Raw genomic sequence first — 24,352 nt, 5'->3', positions numbered from 1 at the left:
TGCCAGAGTTCAGCCTCAGCCTTTTTTTTTTTTTTTACATGAGGATGTTGCAAGACTCTAATGTGGTAGTTAGGGCTATTTTCAGTGGACCTGAAGTTCACTCTCATGGTAAATGCACAGGCCTGGAATCTGACTAATTGGTTTCAAAGCCTGCCTCGGCTACTCACTAACATGTAGTCTTGACAAATTACTGAGGCACTCGTTGCCTCAGTTTCCCCATCTGTATAGTATGGAGAATGCAGTACTAGTACTTACTGCCTTCAGAGGACTTCAATGTATCAATGAATGGAAAGCCCTTAGATTAGGACCTGCCACATGATATGCACTGAGTGAAGCCCATTTATTTATTTATTTATTCATTTATTCATTCATTTATCTTTAGCATTTTATAAATTAATTAATTAATATCTGGATGCATTGGCTCTTCGTTGCTGCGTGCAGGCTTTCTCTAGTTGCGGTGAGCGGGGGCTACTCTTCGTTGTAGTGCGCAGGCTTCTCATTGTGGTGGCTTCTGTTGTTGCAGAGCATGGGCTCTAGGCAGGCGGGCTTCAGTAGTTGTGGCATTGCAGGCTCAGTAGTTGTGACTCACGGGCTCTAGAGCACAGGCTCAGTAGTCGTGGCACATGAGCTTAGTTGCTCCGTGGTATGTGGGATCTTCCCAGGCCAGGGCTCGAACCTTAGTCCCCTGAATTGGCAGGCGGATTCTTTTTTTTTTTTAATGTATTTATTTTATTTTTGTCTGTGTTGGGTCTTCGTTGCTGCAAGTGGGCTTTCTCTGGTTGCGGCGAGCGGGGGCTACTCTTCCTTGCCGTGCTCGGGCTTCTCATTGTGGTGGCTTCTCTTGCTGCAGAGCATAGGCTTTAGGCATGCGGGCTTGAGTAGTTGTGGCACATGGACTTAGTTGCTCCATGGCATGTGGGATCTTCCCGGACCAGGGCTCTTACCCGTGTCCCCTGCATTGGCAGGCGGATTCTTAACCACTGCGCCACCAGGGAAGTCTGGCAGGGAGATTCTTAACCACTGCACCACCAGGGAAGTCCCAAGCCCAATTATTATTGTCATCATCATCTGGCCCTAGTTTCCCTTGACTCTGCTGGGGGGAAAGCATAACCAGTCTATTGCAGATGTGGCATCCTCCAAACTTTAAAAGTTTATTGATTGTCTACATAATACTTAGCTCTTTATTTTGTATTTTAGAATATTTGTGTCCCTATGATTTGTTCTATCTCTGTTTTGATCTAGACCAGCTTATGTTCTGTGTAAAATGTGAGTGTGTATGTGTCTTTAAATCAAAAGACTAAAGTATATGATTTAAGAGTGGTGAATATAATATTATGCCTTATCACTATAAAAGTTTGGTTTAAAAAATAGTACCAACATAGAAGTTAGCAAACATATTTTCATTTATCAAACATTAATTTGTGTGTGTGTTGTGTTTTTTGTATATGGTGTGATCCAGCATTTTCCTAGTCTTGGGTTTATCATGTACAGTGAGGATGTTTATGGAAGGAAGGACATTTCTTTGTGAAGCACTGTGGAGAGGCCAAGAGGCAACAGACACAGATTGTAATGGGATAAATGCATTCATAGCTAACTGAAGTAAAAATATGCACAGATTAGATACTATTTCAATTCATGTTTTATTCTTTATTCATATTCAACTCTATTTTATTCTTTAAAATATGAATCATTTTATAGAACTTATATGAACTTATATTCATAAGTATAATATTAAAAATTGAATTTCTAACTCATCCCTTCATACTAGTTTTCCAGATGAATCTAAAGGTTGAATTGTAAAATATGAAACCATAAAAGTACTATAAAAAAATGGATGTTTTTATAATCTTAGGTTGCAAAATGTCTTCATAATGCCACAAAACCCAACACCCTAAAAGAAATAGTTGACTACATAAAATTTTTAAATCTCTGCATGGCAACAAACACACCACCCGCCATGAACTAAGTTAAAAGACAAATGTCAAAGTGAGTGAGAGTAATATCTGTAACACAAATAGCGTTAAAATGACTAGTATATAAAGACTAAAATCTATTAAAAACATTTCCTTAAAATCTATAAGGAAAGAACTAATAACTCCAATTGAAAAATGGATGAAATTTGTGACCGGCAATTGACAGAGAAAAAATTTAAAAGGTCAATAAACATACAGAAAGATATTCAACTTCTTAGCAATCAAACAAACCACACCAAAACGCAAAGCAAAACAAAACATGTGTCACCACTCAAATTGGCAGGAACAGGCATCTGTCTCATTCTGTAACTGGGAATGTCAAACCAGAACAATTTTTCTGGGGCACCAAATGGTAATATATAACATGTAAAATTTAAATGAGCGCAGCCTTTGCCCCAGCAGCCCCACTTCTAGGAATTTATCATAAGGAGATCATTGGACAAGCATGCAAATGGGTATGCTCAAGGGTCTTTCTCACTGATGAGACGTATATCGAATGCAGCCATTAAGGATTAAGGTACTCTATTTATTGAGATGGAAAGAGGTCTATAACATGTTGGTAAAGGGTTTTACACAGCATACCTTGTTTGTAAATTTTATATGTTTAAAATGTATGTAAAATTCTGTGCAAGTTCATAAAAGAAATGTTTGGAAGGCTGTTTACCAAAGCATTAACAATGGCAACCTCTCTATTGTGGAGGTTCAGGTGATTCTTAATTTCTTTTCTTGTATTTTCCTGTATGATTTAACTCTTTTGTGGTTAACATTTATCATTAATACAGCCATTTATTTTGCTAAATATAATTTTATGTTCCCATCTTCTGAAGGCCTTCAGTTGTGCTTTCAGGGTAATGTGAACTCTGTCCCACAGGAGAGAGCTCTGTCTATCACTGGAAATAGCCCCAGGGCAACAGGGATTGAACTGATGGTCTTGTTTGTCCAGGTAAATAGATGGAGTCTGATCAGTGGTGCTTGTTGGTTTCATTTAAAACCTAGCAGTTCGTTCAGTCCACGAAACGCTTAGCATCTCACGTGGCTTAGACACGGTGCGAGGCACTGAGGCTATAAAGATGGATTAAATCTGGTCCCTGTCTTTTAGGAACTGATAATGATGCAACAGATGGGCATCTCAACAAAAAATGTCAGTGTCCTATGATGATAATGCAAAAGGGTCTCTTATCTTAGGAGTAGGAAAAGACTCATAAAGAGGATGATTGCAATTCTACTCCAGTAAAGATGTTAAAAAAACAAAAGAGGATGATTAAGGCCTCAGCTGAGTCTTAAAAGATGAAAAACAGACAAAGGAACAGAGATGTGGCAGGAGTTTCAGGCTGAGAGACAGTGAAAAGGCTCAGAGGTACATTATGCATCAAGCATGTCAAGGGGAGACTGGGAAGCTTTACCAAACCAGTGGGGAAATAACTTTAGAAAATTTCATATTAGGACAAGTATTTTAATATTTGGAAATTTTACACTGTATTTTTTTTTTCAGAACACCAAAAAGCTCACACAGACAGTATAGGAATCATAATTATGTTGCCTGGAAATTGGCCGAGCATTTATTTATTTTTTAAAATTTATTTATTTTATTTATTTTTGGCTGCATTGGGTCTTTTTTTTTAAATTTTTTTAATTTTTATTTATTTATTTATTTAAATCAGTCATCAATTTTATACACATCCCTGTATACATGTCAATCCCAATCGCCCAATTCAGCATACCACCATCCCCACCCCACCGCAGTTTTCCCCCTTGATGTGCATATGTTTGTTCTCTACATCTGTGTCTCAACTTCTGCCCTGCAACCCGGTTCATCTGTACCATTTTTCTAGGTTCCACATACATGCGTTAATATACGATATTTGTTTTTCTCTTTCTGACTTACTTCACTCTGTATGACAGTCTCTAGATCCATCCACATCTCAACAAATGACTCAATTTCATTCCTTTTTATGGCTGAGTAATATTCCATTGTATATATGTATCACATCTTCTTTATCCATTCGTCTGTCGATGGGCGTTTAGGTTGCTTCCATGACCTGGCTACTGTAAATAGTGCTGCAATGAACATTGGGGTACATGTGTCTTTTTGAATTACGGTTTTCTCTGGGTATATGCCCAGTAGTGGGATTGCTGGGTCATATGGTAACTCTATTTTTAGTTTTTTAAGGAACCTCCATACTGTTCTCCATAGTGGCTGTATCAATTTACATTCCCACCAACAGTGCAAGAGGGTTCCCTTTTCTCCACACCCTCTCCAGCATTTGTTGTTTGTAGATTTTCTGATGATGCCCATTCTAACTGGTGTGAGGTGATACCTCATTGTAGTTTTGATTTGCATTTCTCTAATAATTAGTGATGTTGAGCATCTTTACATGTGCTTCGTGGCCGTCTGTATGTCTTCTTTGGAGAAATGTCTATTTAGGTCTTCTGCCCATTTTTGGATTGGGTTGTTTGTTTCTTTAATATTGAGCTGAATGAGCTGTTTATATATTTTGGAGATTAATCCTTTGTCCGTTGATTCGTTTGCAAATATTTTCTCCCTTTCTGAGGGTTGTCTTTTCATCTTGTTTATGGTTTCCTTTGCTGTGCAAAAGCTTTGAAGTTTCATTAGGTCCCATTTGTTTATTTTTGTTTTTATTTCCATTACTCTAGGAGGTGGATCAAAAAAGATCTTGCTGTGATTTATGTCAAAGAGTGTTCTTCCTATGTTTTCCTCTAAGAGTTTTATAGTGTCCAGACTTACATTTAGGTCTCGAATCCATTTTGAGTTTATTTTTGTGTATGGTGTTAGGGAGTATTCTAATTTCATTCCTTTACATGTAGCTGTCCAGTTTTCCCAGCACCACTTATTGAAGAGACTGTCTTTTCTCCATGGTATATCTTTGCCTCCTTTGTCATAGATTAGTTGACCATAGGTGCATGGGTTTATCTCTGGGCTTTCTATCTTGTTCCATTGATCTGTGTTTCTGTTTTTGTGCCAGTACCATATTGTCTTGATTACTGTAGCTTTGTAGTATAGTCTGAAGTCAGGGAGTCTGATTCCTCCAGCTCCGTTTTTTTCCCTCAAGACTGCTTTGGCTATTCGGGGTCTTTTGTGTCTCCATACAAATTTTAAGATGATTTGTTCTAGTTCCCTAAAAAATGCCATTGGTAATTTGATAGGGATTGCATTGAATCCGTAGATTGCTTTGGGTAGTATAGTCATTTTCACAATATTGATTCTTCCAATCCAAGAACATGGTATATCTCTCCATCAGTTGGTATCATCTTTAATTTCTTTCATCACTGTCTTATAGTTTTCTGCATACAGGTCTTTTGTCTCCCTAGGTAGGTTTATTCCTAGGTATTTTATTCTTTTTGTTGCAATGGTAAATGGGAGTGTTTCCATAATTTCTCTTTCAGATTTTTCATCATTAGTGTATAGGAGTGCAAGAGATTTCTGTGCATTAATTTTGTATCCTGCAACTTTACCAAATTCATTGATTAGCTCTAGTAGTTTTCTGGTGGCAGTTTTAGGATTCTCTATGTATAGTATCATGTCATCTGCAAACAGTGACCGTTTTACTTTTGCATTGGGTCTGCATTGCTGCGCGCGGGCTTTCTCTAGTTGTGGCGAGCGGGGGCTACTCTTCGTTGCCGTGTGCGGGCTTCTCATTCTAGTGGCTTCTCTTGTTGCGGAGCATGGGCTCTAGGTGCGCGGGCTTCAGTAGTTGTGGCACGTGGGCTCTAGAGCACAGGCTCAGTAGTTGTGGTGCACGGGCTTAGTTACTACAGTGCATGTGGGCTCTTCCCCAACCAGGGCTTGAACCCATGTCCCCTGCATTGGCAGGCAGATTCTTAACCACCATGCCACCAGGGAAGCCCTGGCCGAGCATTTAGAAAACACTGGACAGATAGTGTAGGAGATTCGATGCTAATTCCTTAAGCTATTTAAATGATCAGCCTCACCTCAGGTTAGATGATTACAAACCTTGAAATACTAATGCCAGTACATGGTCTTGCATACATGTTGAGACTGTATTATCATTAAAGCATCATAGAACCAGCCTAGACAAAGTATGATGGTGTGGTATTTGTCCCATGCAGGGATCAGAACATGACAGTTACTTATTATTGCACACTGGTGATGTCTACAAAGTTGATTTTATATGCATCATATGTCACGTGTAAATTCTTCACATCTGGTGAAATAAGAAAGACAAGTTACTGCCTTGAGAGGCATGTGGGAAGTTGTGGCATGTGAGCCCTGAGTCTTTGCCCAGATTTTAGAGGGGAGGATTGGGACAGAGTAGGAGATAGCAATAGCAGGTCCATCCCCATGGGACAGAGCAGAAGTAGTCTATCATTCATTCACCCACCAGGCCTTCCTGAGCTTTCAGCTGTGAAATATTTCCAGTTGAGTAGTTTGTGATCATAAATCGGTGTCGCAGTTTAATTGTGTTTCTGATAACACATTCTAAACAGTGAGGAAAATTGCTTCATCCAATTAAGTACTCCTAAGGTAATAATCCTCATTCAGTGGTTGTTGATAGACCAGTTACAAGGTTAGAATGGCTCCAATTGAATCAGTGTTTATAAACAGGCCCTGTGTGCTCGTGGGTGGTGGATACACAGGAAACAAAATCAAGTGACCTGCTCTCAAAGAGTTTACCTTATTTTAGAATAGACACCATTTATGCATGGGAAATATTCAGCAGGAAATAGAAACTTGAAAATATGTAACAAAGTGCTACATTGAGTGTCTGTTGGCGCAGAATATCCTTGGGTACCATGGGTAATGGGAAAAATTAATGTAGACCTGCATTGGGGTAGAGAGAAGAGTGAAATGTGATGGGAAAATAAAGACATTTCCCTTCTAGAGAAAGATCTAGCCACTCTTCAGTAAATCGTTATTAGTTCATGATCATTGACTCTGAGCTCCTTGAAGATAATGCTTATAATTTAATCATACACCGCTCTTACCTAACATAACATAATGTCCGATATGTAAGTTATTCAATAATAATGAACTGATATTAATGATAGCTATTATTTACCGGGGGCTGTTATGCCCACTTATAGGTGAGGGGATGGAGATGGTGAGAAGTTAAGCAACTTCCCTAAGTTTACACAGGTAATATGTTAACCTAGGGAACTTGGCTGTGTCTGGTTTCAGAACTTAAGTGAACAAATGTGTGCTTTAGGAAGGGGAAGCAAGGAAGGCATTCTGTTAGGCATAGAAAGAGATTTTAAAAAATATACAAGATACAGTTCCTCTGTTCCAGGAACTTTCAATCTAATGGAACAACAAAGCCGTGGATCACCTACCTCTTCCTTTCTCAGCCTGGCTGTCTGTCTATCAAGCACTGATTGCTGGAGCCCTGATACATGCAGGGCCCTTTGGTCCTGGCCCTCACCCTGTGATCTGACGGCAGCCCTCTGGCCCAGTCCTCTCAGTGCCATCTTCACTGCCATGGACCATCCCATGACAGTGAACTTCAGGGCTCTGAAGGACAAGCACACAGATGTGATGTGCCATGCTTTACACTGAATTTCTTTGTGTTGTTGTCGGCAAACAATCACCGAGTACTGGTAGGAAAACACCCCCTCTTATCGTACCCTGCTTCTGAGCCAGCGCCTGTTGACTAGGGTCTGGGAAACTTATATCTGAGCCAGAGTAAGGTCAGGGGCACCTCTGTTTTAGAGTCTGGGAACTCATCTGCATGTCTGGCTCTGTCTGGCTTTGCAGTTCCTTGGACCAAATGAAAACCTAAGTGTATCAAATAATTAATCCTAAGCTCTCTAGACTTTGGGATAGGAAGACAGAAGAGTTTACTATAGTTGATGCTTCATTTCCTTGTTCGGATATTTCTATTTGTTCATTTCATTGTACTAAGATGCTCTGATGTTAAATGGAGAAAAACTGGTTATGAAACTCATATATATAGAATGTCATGGACTGAAAACAAGCCTCTAGGTATTTACCAGGAAAGGTGAGTGATGATTATCTCTAGGCGGTGCTTTGCACTTCTATTTCCAAATATCTACACCTTCTTTTCTAAAGGAAGTTTTTTGAAAAATAAAATAAATTTTATTTTTCAAAAACATACTATGATGAACATTACTGTTTAAGATGAATATGCTGTTTATGAAGGAAAGAATAACCTAGAAATCTTTCTTAAAGGAGTTTATTTAGTACTTTTTATGTGCCAGACATTATTTCAAGCATTTTGTTATTTATTCATTCATTTAATCCTCAGAATACCTTATGAGGTAGGTTCCAATAGAAACCTATCAGCATGGTCCCTAAATCTGTACCTTCAGCCACTATGCCATGCTATTTTATCTTCAAGTCCTTTTTAACTTAAAGTTACCACCTGCATAGGTTATAAAATATGAAAAGCAATGTGGTCAAGGTGCTGGCTTATTAAGAAAGTTCTGTAATTTCATATACCTGTTGCCACTGGAAATATCAACACGTGTAGTACTTTCCCTCATTAGGAATTATTGCTGATAGCAAAGTTCTTCTGTCTCCTGCTTCTCAGTGTCAACTTCACCATGAGCCATAACATTGAACTCCAGGGCTCTGAAGAAATTGCTCACTTTCCTAACTCCTGGTACACTAGTTAAACAGTTTGGTTTCATTCTGCCTGTCTTCAGCCCTGCACCCAATTGGTTGCCTAAGATTGAGACTAAATTGAAAGATAGGAAATAACTATCATATAATTCCCTCTATGAAGTTTATTTTTAGCTAATGGGCCTTGTCTTGCTGTTCATTTCAAAGCGTAAAGAGGAGAAGTCAGGTGGGGCTTGACAGATGACTAATTCGAAATTGCGCCACCTTAATCCTTTGTGACTTGACTCTCAGTCTCTCGTTTCTCACATTTTCTACTGTAAGTAATTCTTTGCAGAAGTAACTATCTTAGAGAGCACAGTGGGCTACATACGGCTTAAGGTTTTGTTAAAACAAACAAAACAAATGATTGTGGCCCAGGAAGCCCAGTTTATAGAGAAGCCCTTGACTCAGTGGCTGGAGATCTTGGGTGTGGTTGGATGCTGCCGCAGATTAGCTGCTACAAGGCGATCTCTGTCATCCTCAGTTCCACATTTTGGGAGTGAGTGTTGAACTTAGGTTGGAGAGTGTTGAGCGCTCGTGTTCAAAGGTTCTACTTGACCTGCTTCCCAGACTGTGGACGGTTCACATGACTCTGTGGTCTCAATTTCTCTCAAGCCATGGGGCCATTGGAAAGACTATATATGATACTGTTTTGATGAGTTTTTTTTTAAAGAAAAATGATGGTGGTGGTAGTGGTCAACAAAATCATAGCTTTATGGTCCCAAGTTGACCAAGTGTTGATTGCTTTATAATTTTTTTCTTCCAAAAATTTAGAGAGAATTATCCCCAATATCTTCTGTAGCTTCAAAGCATTACCACAAGTAGAAGGCAAGAAAGCTGGAAGTGTGGGTGTTAACTATCCCTGCTTCCATCTTGGCTGGCTGGTGTTTAGTTTATCTTTCATGCAGCGATGCTTGAATTGGTACAGTGTAGTTGCTGGCCAGTGTGAGATTTGTGTTGCTGACTTTCTGTTGTAAAGTTTTGTTAGAAGTAGTAGTGGGATATGTTAGTTCTATTTTTGAAAAGGGTAATAAAATGTATGGTAGGACATAGTTTTAAACAAAATTTAGACAAAAGGGAACCTTTAATTTCCCAGGTTGATGACTTTATACTGTACTCTACTCTAACCTGGTCACTTTCAGTGTGTGATTTTGTTGTTGACTTAACGTAGCTGTCTGTGTTGGTCCAGCCAGACTCTATAAGAGCAAGAGAAAGTCACAACTTATAGAAAGTCAAATTCTAAAGGGTAACAAAGAGATAATAGTCTCGTGGCTGTTATATTAAATATATGCATAAATAATATTCTACTAACATATAATTAACAATACAGTTTTAAACAATGAATAAAAATGGTCTTTGGTTTATAAAGGTTGCATAATTAAAGTTTTTATTGAAGTATAGTTGATTTACAATATTGTGTTAGTTTCATGTGTACAGCAAAGTGATTCAGTTATACCTATATATATTTTTCAGATTCTTTTCTATTATAGGTTATTACAATATATTAATTAAATTTTCTTAGATAAAAGGGCCATTGCTGGGAAAGGAAATTGGTGGAGAGAGGGACAAGTATATGCGGTTCAGTTCCTTAAAAGTAATAGTCCAGGGCTTCCCTGGTGGCGCAGTGGTTGAGAGTCTGCCTGCCAATGCAGGGAACACGGGTTCGAGCCCTGGTCTGGGAAGATCCCACATGCCGCGGAGCGACTGGGCCCGTGAGCCACAACTACTGAGCCTGCACGTCTGGAGCCTGTGCTCCGCAACAAGAGAGGCCGCGATAGTGAGAAGCCTGCACACTGTGATGGAAGAGTGGCCCCCACTTGCCGCAACTAGAGAAAGCCCTCGCACAGAAACGAAGACCCAACAGAGCCATAAATAAATAAATAAATAAAAATTTTAAAAATAGTAAATATATTATAAAAAAAATAAAGTAATAGTCCATGCTTAAGTTATAATGTAAGTGGATATTTACATTTTCATTTAAAATATATTTTCAAAAGCTATGTGCGTGGCTATTAAGAACTGAAGGTAAAAGATTAAGGGTGAAGTGAAAAAGCATGGTGCTAAAATACCAATCTGTGAAACTAATGAATTTTTTTCAGACTGTAAAACAAAGCCAAACTGGTACAAATCTGTATTTATATTATGTTGCATTTCCATTTTGAAAACCACATTCAAGACAAGCTACATTTAAATTCCCTTCTAGCTACAGGCACCCATGCTTCAGTGTATAAATGTCACTGTTGATTTTGATCTATAACCAAAGAAGAAATGATCAAATTATATATGAAATAGGATTTTATTTTTAATGTTGCACCCAGCATTTTGGCCTTTAAAGTGTCAGCTGTTCAACACCATATTTATTCATTAATCTTTTACTTCCCATTGCCTTCTTTCACTCCAGAAATGTCTCTTTATTTAAAAGTGTTTAGGTCTTGAGTTTTGACCATGGCTTTCCTCCTTTGTTCCTTGCCTTGTTTCCTCTAATGCAGTTGTTCAGTTGCTAAGCATTAAAATGAAAAGCAATATGCTTTTAGCTCAGATAGAACTCTGAAAATCACAGTTATTCATTCAAGAAATATTTATTGAGCAATTGCTAGAAACTGGCTTTTACTAGGGAAAAAGACAATGACTGCCCTCATTTTGTTCACATCCTAGGGAGTGACCCAGGCAGTAAACAGAGAGACATATAATACACTATCAGGTGGGGATGAGCACAGTGAGAAAAATAACAAATGCAAGAGAGTGATGCAGTGGCTTTTTTTGGTGGGGGGGGGGTGCTGTGTTGGGTTTTAATTGCTGCGCACGGGCTTTCTCTAGTTGTGGTGAGCAGGGGCTACTCTTCGTTGCGGTGTGCGGGCTTCTCATTGCGTGGCTTCTCTTGTTGCGGAGCACAGGCTCTAGGCACACGGGCTTCAGTAGTTGTGGCATGTGGGCTCAGTAGCTGTGGCTCGCGGGCTGTAGAGCGCAGGCTCAGTAGTTGTGGCGCACGGGATTAGCTGCTCCACGACGTGTGGCATCTTTCCAGACCAGGGCTCAAACCTGTGTCCCCTGCATTGGCCGGCAGATTCTTAACCACTGTGCCACCAGGGAAGCCCCGCGGTGGCTGTTTTAGATTCATAGGTCAGAGAAGGCCTGCCTGAGCAGTTGACATTTTTGAGCAGAGACCTGAAGGAAGGAGCAGGCCCTGAGAACACCCAGGAACAGTGTTTTAGGTAGAGGAACACCAGGGCCAAATCCCTGAGAGGGGGCAGCTGGTGGTTCCCAGGAAAAGTCGGAGGCCCTCAGGTGGGGAGAGTGGTGGGTGATGAACTCAGAGAGGCAGCCTGGGGTTAGACCAGGGGTCCCCACCCTCTGGGCCACAGACCGGTACCGGGCTGCACAGCAGGAGGTGAGCGGCGGGCTAGCGAGCGAAGCTTCATCTGCCGCTCCCCATCGCTGCGCTGGCATTACCACCCTCACCATCCCCCCACCCTCCCCCCACCCCCCCCCACCCCCCCGAGTCCGTGGAAAAATTGTCTTCCACGAAACCGGTCCCTGGTGCCAAAAAGGTTGGGGACCACTGGGTTAGACTGTGTGTTGCCCGAAGCTCAAATATGGGCTCTGGATTCTATTCTAAATGTAATAGAAGCCAGGAGAGGGTTTGGGGAGTGGGGGAGTAATGTAGTCTGACTTTGGTTTTAATGTAAAGGCTTACTCTGGCTGCTCTGCAGGGAATAGGCTGTCAGACCTGGCCAAGGCCAAGTCTACCCATAGAGCTTCCTGAAGGAGACAAGTGAATCATTTCTACGCCCTCCCCAGTTGAGGGGAGGTCAAAAGGATTTCAAGGCTTGAAACCCACACCTAAGAGTGGGTGACGTGGCTTGATCCACGGGAAACAGGTGCCTCAAACGGTGATGTCGGCTGTTTCTGGAAACTGACACGGTGGTGGTGTAAAAGGGGTGAGCTTGCAATCCTTGCCCTTCTGGTCTGGCAGATACTTTGTACACCCAGACCTTGGGTGTACCTCTACCAGATCCTGCAGGAGCAGTGGGGAACCTTATCGCCCACTGGCCTTGGTCAGGTTAAAAGCCTCTTTACACCATGTGAAAGAAACTTTGGAACATGTCCAGGCCGTGCATTATACTTGAAGATCTTTGAACTCTCGAGGTTTTACCTAACTCAGGCCTTTGGGTGCAAGCAGTATCTTAGAAAGGTAGCTGAAAGAAAACGGTACAGAAGATGTAAGGAACTGTGGCCGTTCTGTGTCTCTGTGTGAACTGTCCTCCCAGATTCTCCTTTGGCCTGTTTGTATAGAATGGTGTGGGCCTTTCATACTTTTCTGTGTGTTGAAAATGTCTGATTTAAGTCATTCAAAGGCTTAGAAGTTACAGCAGTTCTTTTTTTTTTTTTTACTATTTCCAGCTTTATTTACATGTAATTGACATAGAAGGTATAATTGAAGGTGTACAACGTGACGATTTGATATACATATACGTTGCAAAATGATTATCACCATAAGGTTAGTTAACACTTCCATCACGTCACATAATTAATTATCTTTTGTGTGTGTGTTTATGTGTGTGTGTGTGTGCACGCGTTGAGAACATGTAAGATCATTTCGGTAGCAACTTTCAAGGATATAATACAGTATTGTTGTCTATAGTCACCATGCTGTACATTACATCTCCAGAACTTACTCATCTTATAACTGGAAGTTTGTACTCTTTGACCAGCATCTTCTTATATTCCCTTACCCTCTAGTTGCTGGCAACCACTATTCTACTCTCTGTTTCTATGAGTTCAACTTTTTTAGATTCCATATGTAAGTGATATACAGTATTTGTCTTTCTCTGACTTATTTCACTTATCACAATGCTCTCAAGATCCATCCATATTGTCAAAAATGGCAGGATTCTTTCTTTCTCATGGCTGAATACTATTTCATTGGCTATATGTACCACATTTTCTTTATCCATTACTGCATCAATGGACATTTAGGTTGTTTCTATACCTTGGCTCTTGTGACTAATGCTGCAGTGAGCATGGGAGTGCAGATATCTCTTCGAGATTCTGATACCATCTTTTTCGGATGTATACCCAGAAGTGGGATTGCTGGATCATATATATGGTAGTTCTATTTTTAATTTTTTGAGGAACCTCCATACTGCTTTCCATAGTGACTGCATCAATTTACAATCCCACCAGCAGTGCAGGAGGGTCCCCTTTTCTCCAAATCCTTGCCAACACTTCTTATCTCTTGTCTTTTTGATGATAGCCATTCTAACAGGTGTGAAATGATTCAGCAGTTCTTTTTTGCTACTGTACATCCCTGTGGAGGAAGCAAAATGGACCCTTAAGAACGTTCACTATCGTAATCTACATTTAAGTAGCTTACATATAGATGGTGGGTGAGGGTCACTGAGGACCACTTACCCATCAGCTCTGTGTCCTCAGGCTCGCGCTGCAGAGCCTACCTCGCAATTGCGATACTGCACAATTTGAATTTAATTGAACCACTCAAATGCCCTTATGAATCCTTCCCGAAAGATAAATAATAAAACCAGCTACCATCTCTTACAAACAAATTGAGCAGAATGTGTTACTAAAATAGTCTCATTCAAACCGACCAGGTTGTGGAAGATGGTGTGTTCTTATTTACTGTGCCGTTCACCATTAAACTGTCCTCGAATATGCTGTTCCCCCCACTCACCCAGACACGTTATTCCTAAAGAGCTATTCTTTGTCGCTGTCAGAACACACTTTAGTCTCTAAGGGGAATCTAACTTGGCGATTCATAGCAACTGGAAATGATCTTTTGTTTTATGTGAATGAATCTCTTGTGAGAAGAGGTACAGACTTGGCAGGAGAGAGAGAAAGAGAGCGAGAGCCCTCCTCGCCCCTCATATGCACATGTGAATGAGCTCTCTCCTCGCCTTCTGGGACCTTTCTTCATGAGATCCGCAGTGAACGTCAAGTCATGAATATTTTTTATAAGTAGGGAAGCTGTACTCTTTTATCACAAACTGTATTTTAGCTGTGTTTTTCCATTTTAAAAATTCAGTGGCAGTGCTTGCAGCCTTGGGAATTACTTTAACTGAAAACAACTCTATCCAATTTCTTCCTATTCTTGCTAATGATTTTGCTGCCACTAAATTATTTCTAATGGCTGTAGAACCCAGAAGTCAGCTTCAGTCCAGAGGCATATTAAAAGAATCACCAAAGATCACTGAAAAGCAATTTAAATTTTTACTGGATAAAGAATCCCCGAGGCATCTCATTCATAAACCTACTTCACAATGTACTGAAATCTATTCCCGTGAATCTCTAGCTCTCTGCCACTCTGGTGACTTTTTGTCTGTCTTTCTTTGGACTACCTCCAAAATCTCCCCTCTCTAATCTTCTGCAAAACTTTCCACTCCAGCCCAATTCTTCTCATTAGCTCTGCTCTTTCTGGTGTAAATCCAGGCTGCTGCAGTTTCCCGCTAACCTCCTCACCCCGTCGCCAGACTGCATCACAAAAGAGCACAAGCACGTCTGGCCTGCTGGTGAGGTTCCTTGGGAGAGGGGGAGGGGCCTGGGATGCTTAAGCATCCGGACTATTATCTGAGAATCTTTTCCTTCACAGAAATCCACTTAAGTCAGAACCCAGTTAAAGGAATTACATCAGATCAACATTAAGATGTCCTTTGTCCTTAACACACACACACACACACACACACCATTGGCCAAATTGTTCAATGTTTCGGATAACTCTATGGCAGTCACACTAAATGGGAAGAGTTTCTGGAATGATCATAGAATTTCCTAATCCTGACCAGCCATCCTGCAAATTCATGACCCTTGATCTTGGGCAGCAGTGAAGGATTAACTGTGAATGAATCAGCAGAAATTTATTGCCAGTCCTAGAAAAGCAACTCTCATTTCAAGCCCTCTTGACAGTGGAATGACAGTGGAGTTTTATCGACTTCATGTACAAAGGAAGGCATGTGAGCCCCTCTGTTAGTATCTGTTCGTAATTGCTGTTAGTGCCTTATAGTTTACCCCTAAAAAGAAAATAACTGTTTGCGTTTATTTTAGATCTTATTTTATCCTAATACATTTTTTAATGCCTGACCTGAAAAGGTTTATCTTTATCTTAAAGGTGACTTCCATTCGGGGAGAGGATACATATTGTGATAACATTTTCTACTAGTTCTGTAATGGAAATCAGCAAACAAAAGAGAATTTTTGTTTTTATCAGAAATTAACTTTACTACACGTTTGTGGGAAAGTCAAATAAGAGCCTGGGGTCTGAGTCAGACTGCCTGGTTCAAGGCCTGGCCCCAGTCCCACCACTTACTGGATGGTGTAGCTGGATGAGTGAACGTTTCCTTTTGATGGAGACATTGACGGTTCTCTGTCTTAGAGCCCTGTGAGCATTAAATGGGCTGTTGTATAACAGATTTTCTGAACTGGATCTGGGACATTTAAAGGGCTCTATAAACGATAGCTCTCTTCCTCCGCCTCCTCTTCCTCCAATCCCTCCTCCTTCTCCTCCTCCTTACTCCAGTGAAGGAAGACATCCTTGATTTATTGCTTGGTCTTAATGCTAAGATCATATATCAAAATTGTAGTGTATAACAGAAGGCTTAAAAGGAAGTTATCTTTCAAAATACAAAGTTTTTGTAAAGACATTGCAGTATTTACTGTATACTGTAGAATAGCTTCCGTTTTCGTCCATTAGATGCGGTGGTGGTCAAATCGCCATTGTAATGAAAAGTCTCACAACCCTTACTTTGATTGGTATGTTAACTCCTAACTTAAGGAGCACAGGGATGATATCTTCCGCTGACAGAAGCTCCAGACACCTGACAAGGGAGGCTCTGAGAGTTTCCCTGATGTTACCCATGAATGTTAGTTGTCTTTATAACTTTTATTTATGTCACTGTGATTTGCAAATATGTCCAAATCCTTTCTGAATCCATTCATACTTTATGCCTGTACCGTTTCTCAGAGTAATTATTTCCTGTGCTTTGAGGTTTAAAACAAGAACTGGCTTAGTGGTTAGAAGCCTGGCCCTGGATTCCAACCAACCTGGGTTAGAACCAGCACTGCCACTTGACCAGCCAATCAAGGACTAATCTCTGCAACTGGAAAATGGGTTATAATACCAGCCTCATAGGGCTGACATGAGTCTTAAATCAAAGCAGGGGAGAGGACAGACAGCTGGGCGGCAGGCTTTCTCTTGAACGGTTATCAAGGATAAGAGGAACCGCACCAAGAATAGTAGAGAGGACTTAGCTGGCCTCCAGCTTTCCTGTGGTTGGTGGAGAACCAGCACTCCAGAAGAGTCAGAGCAGGGCTCTTGAGAAGCTGGAAAAATGGCTGTCAGAACCACCATGCCTGCCCTCCCTCTCTAGGAGTGGCTCGCCACTCATTCTCTTTCTTGGTTAGGAATTATTACTGTGTGATACAAAAATTAAACCCCCTCTCCATAGGAAAGCCTTGGTTGCATGTCTTTTGTTGGAGCGTGTCACAAGATGCATGTTCCGGGGCCCTTAATGACTGGCTAATAGTTCCCTGGTCACTGAATGAGCCTCAAATGACTGGAGGAGATGTGCTCTCTGGCCTCTGAAATGATGAAATGATTCAGGAATGGGGCCTGCAGGTCCAGTCTTAATTATTGAGGGTGCTGTAATGAGGGAAGCTTTACCACCCTCTCATCCTTGCAGCTGTGGGCACCTCTCAGCTTGTCCTCTTCGAAGGCGTCGACAAGACCCTAAGAATGCTGAGAGGCCACAGCACCCGCGCACAAGCATCTCAACGCACTCCGTTCACTCAGAGAAGTCTATCCCCTGCCTCCATGGCACACAGCTGGGAAGCCACCAAGCCAGGCCCGGAAGAGAAAGGCCCTTTGAAGCCGGTGCTCTGTCCCTTGTGATTCACTGCTGTCCCGCCAAAGGGGAAGGAGCTGGGATCAGGTTCAGCGCCAGCTTCTTTGCCCCTAGGATGGATCACACCCCATCCCCACCACTCCCTGTTCTGCATGCCCTGATATCTCCCCATCACCAGTTGAAGGCATACCTGTCAGGGAAGCAGGAAACAGGTTCTGGCAGATGTTGTGTCTTAAGCTCCAGCCCCACCAGTGCCCCACCAGCTGACTCCAGGTAAAAACTCCACCCTCGTGAGACTCTTTGTGGCTGCTTTCTCTGGCTCTTGGCCAGTCTTCTCCGTGTGTTGTTCTTCCTCACCTGACTGGTCCACCTCCACTGCTCCAAGTAAGTTCCACCTTTGCTACACCTTCTTTCAGAGAGAGGGAGAAAGCCTTGGATTGTGATGGTTGGGGGGTCTCTCCAGAGGAGATGGTTGAGGACAGGCCAGAGGACAGAAGCTTAGCCTGTAATGGTGGCTTCACTCTGGGCCCTGGTTGGGGAGACCGTATCCCCTCAGAATGGAGCCTGCCTCTGGTGGGATTCACATACCAGGTCTTCCTGCACCGGCCCTAGCAGCCTCTGCTCCTTACATCCCTCGAGGCCCCCTGGAATCTGCGTGTTGGCCATGCTAGACCACTTGCAGTTGCTCCTGTTTGCCATGCTCTCTCTGGTTGTTGAACTCACCGTCGCCTTGCCTAGACCTGTCCTTCCCACACACACACTAGTGTTCCTCAGCGCTCCAGTGAGATAACGTCACCTCCTCCAAGACTCTCCCCATCCTTGCCTAGGGGGGTCCCTCCCTTCTGTTTTTATTACAGTCACCCCACACATGTGCTTCATGGCTGCAGACATTCTGCACTCTATTTGCTCATTTTCTTAAATCTTCCCCTACTATCTGTGAGCTCCTTGAGAACAGGACCTGCTTCCCTTCCCTAGGCATAACCCCAGGACTGAGTACTACGATCTCTGGCACGCGGTAGGTGCTCAATGAATATTGCTGAAATGAAGAAGGAAAGAGACCCAGAAAAGACAGCAGGGGATAGCCCAGCACTTGCCTCAAAGACAGAAAGCAGCTAGTTCCTTCCATCACCTCATGTCTGAACGAAAATCAAGAGGTGTTTTTGCCCAGACCTTTTGGGGCCAGAAGTATGTCCATAAATTGGTATAGTTTACAGAGAGCTCATACCACAATGAATAGGAAAAATGCTACAACTCCAATTACAGAAAAGGGGCAAAGGATATGAAGAGATATATCACAAAGGGCACACATGAATGATCAAAACGGGGAAAGTATTCAGTATCACTAGTAAATTTTGAAACATCAAACTAAAATAAAAATTAGATACCATTTTCACCCTTCAATTCATTGCATATTTTTAAAAAGGATAATACCCTTTATTAGTGAGGGTGTGCTGAAATGAGTTTTACATGACTGAAGCAAGACTATATCTTTTATCTATCTCTGGTTTTCAAATATATCCAAGCATTAGGTTTCACTAGTGAATAAGGGTACAGTAGACATATGAGACTTGCCCTCTTAGTGATATTAACAGTTTTCAATTATGAGATATCATAAAGGGGGATATGTACAAATACGTACAATCTTCCTAATTCCCCTGGTGGAAACCCAGTGGCCAGGGTTTAATCTTCCACAAACATGAAGTCTGAAAACATAATTTCCCTGCTTGTTATTTTTTAACAGTTTATATTTTTAGACCATGAACACTTAATGTATTAGAGAATCTTATTTTGAAATTAGTTTGCCTTTATTAGGTTGATTTGAGACACACTCTGAAAAAAAACTGAGAGCATTTTGTATTAAATGCACCAAAGCCTTATTTTAGAGATATTCAAAACATTTAGAACGAGCAGTTCATAATTGCCCTAGAAATTGCTTAATGATAACTATTACATTGGAGAGGGCGAAATCACTTTCTGCAAGTGAGGATATAGTCATTATCGTGAAGGGACTGCCTGACTCAGAGAACTGATACTGGTCTGTGAGGTCCTTCAGCTGAGTCTCTGCTTTGTGCATAAGGTTTTCCAGATTTAGTCTGTCTTGGTGGACTGTGGCTGAGTGGGATAGGGTCGCCTACTCGTGCGGTCAGTCTAGGGTCAGTCTAGCCTGAGGAACGTGCTCCAGGTATCAGAAGGGTTCTCTGAGCATAAGCCTCCCCCCAAGACAGTGGTTTTCCCCGGGCACTGTTTCCCGGCCTCTTCCATCGCCTCCCCTCCACACCCCCTCCATTGCTTATCACAGAGCCCAGCCCATAGTAGGTTCTCAGACTCTCCTGAACCTCCTCACCCATTTACTCTTGTGCCCTCAAGGAAGGCCAAGACTAGGAGCTGTGCCAATGGCAATAATTGAGTTAGGATATAAAGGAAGATAGAGGAACGTTATTTTCTTGTAACCCTGGTTTCACTCAAATAATGATCACTCTTCTTTTTCCTGTCATAAAAGTTATTTATTGTTCTTTTAAAATTATGTTATATTTTAATTAAAGCACTCTATGCATTTAGTTAAAAAATGCTAAAGGCTTATCATGGGTGATAATATTCCCTTCTCACTTTATTTGTTAACGTAGTTAAGTCAGAATTTTCAGTTAAATTAATTTTTGATGTTTACATTATGCTTTTTGTTTTTATACCTTGATGGATTTTGTGCATTAGAAATAGTGTTCCCTGCAGAACCAGCACAGTTTTTCTAAAGCAGCAGCCAACATTTATTGAGCATTTATTATGGGCTAGGCACTGTTCTAAGTGTATTCATATATTAATTCATGTGACTCTGTGTGTGAGATTAGGTACTATAAATATTCCCATTTTACAAATGAAGAAACCAAGGCACAGAAAGCATGAGTAAGTTGCCCAAGGCCATATGACTAGTCATTCAAGCTCTAGAGGCTAAGCTCTTAGCCACCATGAATACTCACCTCTTGAAAAAAATCTCACCAAGTAAAGAAATAAAGATCCTAGGCATGAATTTGAAGTCGTACCAAGATTTGGGGAGTTGAATTTAGTTAGCTTGGGGGACAGGATGTTCAGTGGGAGAAACCCAAGGGAAGTGAGTTTACACTAAAATGCAGAATAGTTTAGTCTTTTATTTGGTTTGTTTATTTTTATAAATACTTCTTTTACCTCTTGTTCCAAGCCCTCATATTTTCCTGAGCATATAATAATAATAAGTCTACCAGAGAATCTTCATGCAAAATTTGGATGATGAACCAATCCAGAGCATTCAGTGAAGATGCCCAGATGTAGGATTGTTTTTTTTTCTTTTTTTTTTTTCTTTGTAGGATTGTTTTGATATGAGGACATTAGCGCAGAGTTTTTGAAATCGGAAGAGTCCTGGGAAAGATTCATTCTGGTACATATGTCATTGATCAGAAGAAGACTTGAGTGTGAAAGTATCAATAGATACGAATTTCACCATTCTAGGAAACAACTGTAAGATCCCTTCCTGCCTCAAAAAGTAGCGTTTCTACAACTCTTTCCTGTCTTCCTCCTTCCCCATCTAATATGTACTTTTATGAGAACTGTTAACTTTTTAATAGTTATGGCATTATAAACTCACTCCAGCACTCATCTCCTTCTAATTCACTCATTTTGAAGTCAGTTCCGTTGATTATAAATGTAACCTTGTAGCAGATCTTCCATCTGCAAAGCTTGGGAGGAGGACAGGATAGGGGCCAGTGAGTTGTTGACAATGGAAGAATTGACAGGATCCTGAAAATGGGGATGATTCCATAACATCTGAAGCAAGTCCAACCAACTGATCCCCTTCTAGTTCTAAAAACCGAATTTTATATACATATATATGAGGCACTTTACGTACGTCAGACGTGAGGTGCAGAGATTTGGTGGGAAACAGTGTGTCTTTAACATGATAGAGCTGCCACAGAAACAGTGTAGCCCTCTCTGATGGAATCTGAGGAATAAAATGCTAAAAATATCACCATAGCAGTGCTTTTACCCCAGATCTATTTTTTTGACTGGCATAGCCTGCAACTGTTTACATAGAGAGAAAAGGGAGCAGGTTGGAAACGGGGTGTTAGCCTACAGCTCCTGACGTGCATTTTAAGAAACCACCTGACAAGATCAACAGTAAGAAAAGAAAAATTGTGAACAGGTGTGAGGGAGCTAGAGGAAGACAGTCTGCTTGTGGCTCCTCTTAATCAAGTTGGCAGGTGGTTCTGTTGCCGGGCGGGGCTCTCTGGCTTGTAACAGTGGCTCTGCTACTTGCAGTTGCCTCCAGTGTGTGATCTGATGAAGGGGCTGAAGTCCCACACGGATTCCCCTGTGCCCTCACCAAAAGGAAAAATGGATTTCCGTAGTGGTTGTGTCACTGCCATAACCCGAAATGCTCCATTGGTCCACACAGAGTGCCGTTCCTGACGGCTGCATCGCCATGGAAATGTGTGACACGTTGGTTGACGAGTTGTCTGTTTCCAGATGGGCATCTTCATCCCAAGCACCAGCCTTTGAGAGACTTGACAGACCGTTTTTAAGTATTTGCTTTATACGAATTGTGGTTTATCTAAGGGTCTTGCTGGCTTTTTTGTTTCGTACCACGATGGATTCTGTGCAGTGTGTTATGTAAGTAATAATGATAGGTCTGGCTTTGCAGTCGTGGCTGTTTGTTTTTCTTTTTTATCCAGTCATAGCGTGTTCCACAAAGACAGCATTGGCTAGCCAGGCGTGTTTGTTAATGACACGCTAAAACCTATCCTCTTTCTAAATTGGTGACATTATAAAAAGTCTGTCGGTGGGATAACACTGCTTTGAAAGACATGTAGCCAGCAGCTTTTGTTCATTGTAGAAAAATATTAATAGTTTGTCTACTATTGATACTTTGAATTCGGCTACGTTTCCTGGAGGGATAAAAAGAGAATGAAGATTGAATATCACTCAGCTGTTTAGAGAGTTTCTGCTGTGGACTGTGGCTTAGGGGTGGGAGAGGACAGAGGGCAAGGCAAGGGTGGGTCCCCTCTGGAAGAAACCTTTTGCTATGCCGCAGGCAAAGGGCCATCTTTTGGAAGGCTCTTTCAGAAGGTTCTGCTTAGGTCCTAAAATGTTGTGCTTTCCCTATCTCATCATATGAGGTTTTGTGTCCTCTAGACAAAATCATAGAGTCCACTGGAATTGTGTTTAAAACAAATATGTATGTATGTGTGTAATTTATATTTCAATAATTAGAGACTCGACTCACTGTAAGTAATTAAGATCACAATTTAGTTCAGTTAAATGTTAGTAATTATCCCAGTGAACCATCATTTATAAATATTAATGTTCCGAAGTGAAGTTAGGGAGACCCATCTTTAGCTATTATTTTTTTCCTTTATTTTTGTCTCTGTTTAATTGTATGGGAGGCATAATTAGCCAGTGTCTTTTCTTTTTCAATTAACAAGTGCTTTTCCAACTTCTGAGTAAATAATCCTTAATTAAATGTGCCAAATTTATTAATTTACTCTTATTTTTTTCTCTTCTGAATACCAAATTGGAATGTGAAATTCTGTATTTTGTAATTGTGGATCAGAACCGATTGATTAACTTGTTAATACATTTAGGACGTGGTATTCCTAAAGGACTCGTTACTGTAACCTCATACCAGTCTTTCTAATTTCTTTAGAAAGAAGCAGAATCAATAACTACCTTGAATTGTCAGATGGAAAAAACAATTGGCTCAGCTGTGAACATGGAGTCTTTATTCAGATATATGCAAATGTATTACTTTCATAAGGATGATAATTTTGAGAAACATTAGAACAGCATAATTACTTGAAGAAATATTACTGTAACAAACATCTTTGGGGGTAGCGTGTTAAGGGATAGTATGAGGAAGCCTGCAACTATATAGGAAATGGTATTATAAATAGTAAGGCAAGAAATTATATAAGCATATAGTCATTGTAGCAAATTAACCACAGGCAGTAAGAAAATATATTGCAACTTCCTAGTGATAGACATCTGTCTATTAGGTAGCCTTTTATAGACATTATTCCATGTCATATGCTAGGCAATCATCAGTTTGTTGGTTGATGAAATTTTCTAATTCCATAATGTCTGTGATTTTTCCTATACACTGGACTAAAGATGACTCAAAGTCACACCTGTTTTTGACCTTGACATGCCCAAGTCATGTCATTTCCTGTTGACAGAAATCTGGTGACTATGTCATCATTGTCATCACCAAACCTCTACCCTGGAGAGGAGCTTTAATTGCAAGTTTTCCCAAGTTTGTCCTAGGATGTATTTTGATACTGGAATTTGTTGTACTCTCTCTCTGGCTGTTGCAAAGTCCAGGTCCCGTCCATGGCCCACTATACTCTCCTGCCTTGAGTGATAGATATACCTACCAATTAGAGCCGTGTGATATTATGGCTTTTCATGTGTGTGACTTTACAGAGAGATTAAAGTCTGTATGTATCATATGAAATCGTTGCAGACTGTTCCACATTTAATATGGGGATCACCAACAGGAAAATTTCAATTTCCAATTGTTTGTATCTATTTGTTGGTCAGTTAAGCTCTTTAGTCTTACTTTGTTTTTCCAAAAGAAAGAAATTCAGGTGTGAACGTACTGCATAACGTTGCTGCCACAGGCATTTTGAACTAATATTCTCAAGGAGAAAGATCTCCTTAAACCATTATGTGATATGCCCTAATGCGTATAAATTCCGAATAGGCTTTAGATATGGAATAACCTCTGTTTCTGCTGCCACCACCCGCTCTCTGTGAAAGGACCAGGCAGTGCCACTTTCATTAGCTGCCTTCGTGGTGCTGAGCTTTTCCCAGTAGACAGAGGAGAGCGCCTCATAAAAAGAGGCTGGTTAAGCTTCTTCCAGATTGTTTCAAATGAACCACATAGAAAGGCCGCAGGGAAAAGGCTC

At 41.0% G+C, this 24,352-nt stretch overlaps 1 protein-coding gene across 1 annotated transcript in view; it reads left to right on the top strand.

The window, feature by feature from the left end:
* The window catches only part of LOC309666363 (uncharacterized protein C1orf21), a 225,482-nt gene that overhangs the window by 91,438 nt on the left and 109,692 nt on the right, over positions 1-24,352 (top strand). The window lies entirely within an intron of this gene.

This window comes from Balaenoptera physalus (genome assembly GCF_965194825.1).
Source record: "Balaenoptera physalus genome assembly, chromosome: 1".
In the NCBI taxonomy this organism is placed as follows: Eukaryota; Metazoa; Chordata; class Mammalia; order Artiodactyla; family Balaenopteridae; genus Balaenoptera; species Balaenoptera physalus.
This window is presented reverse-complemented; position numbering and strand designations above follow the sequence as displayed.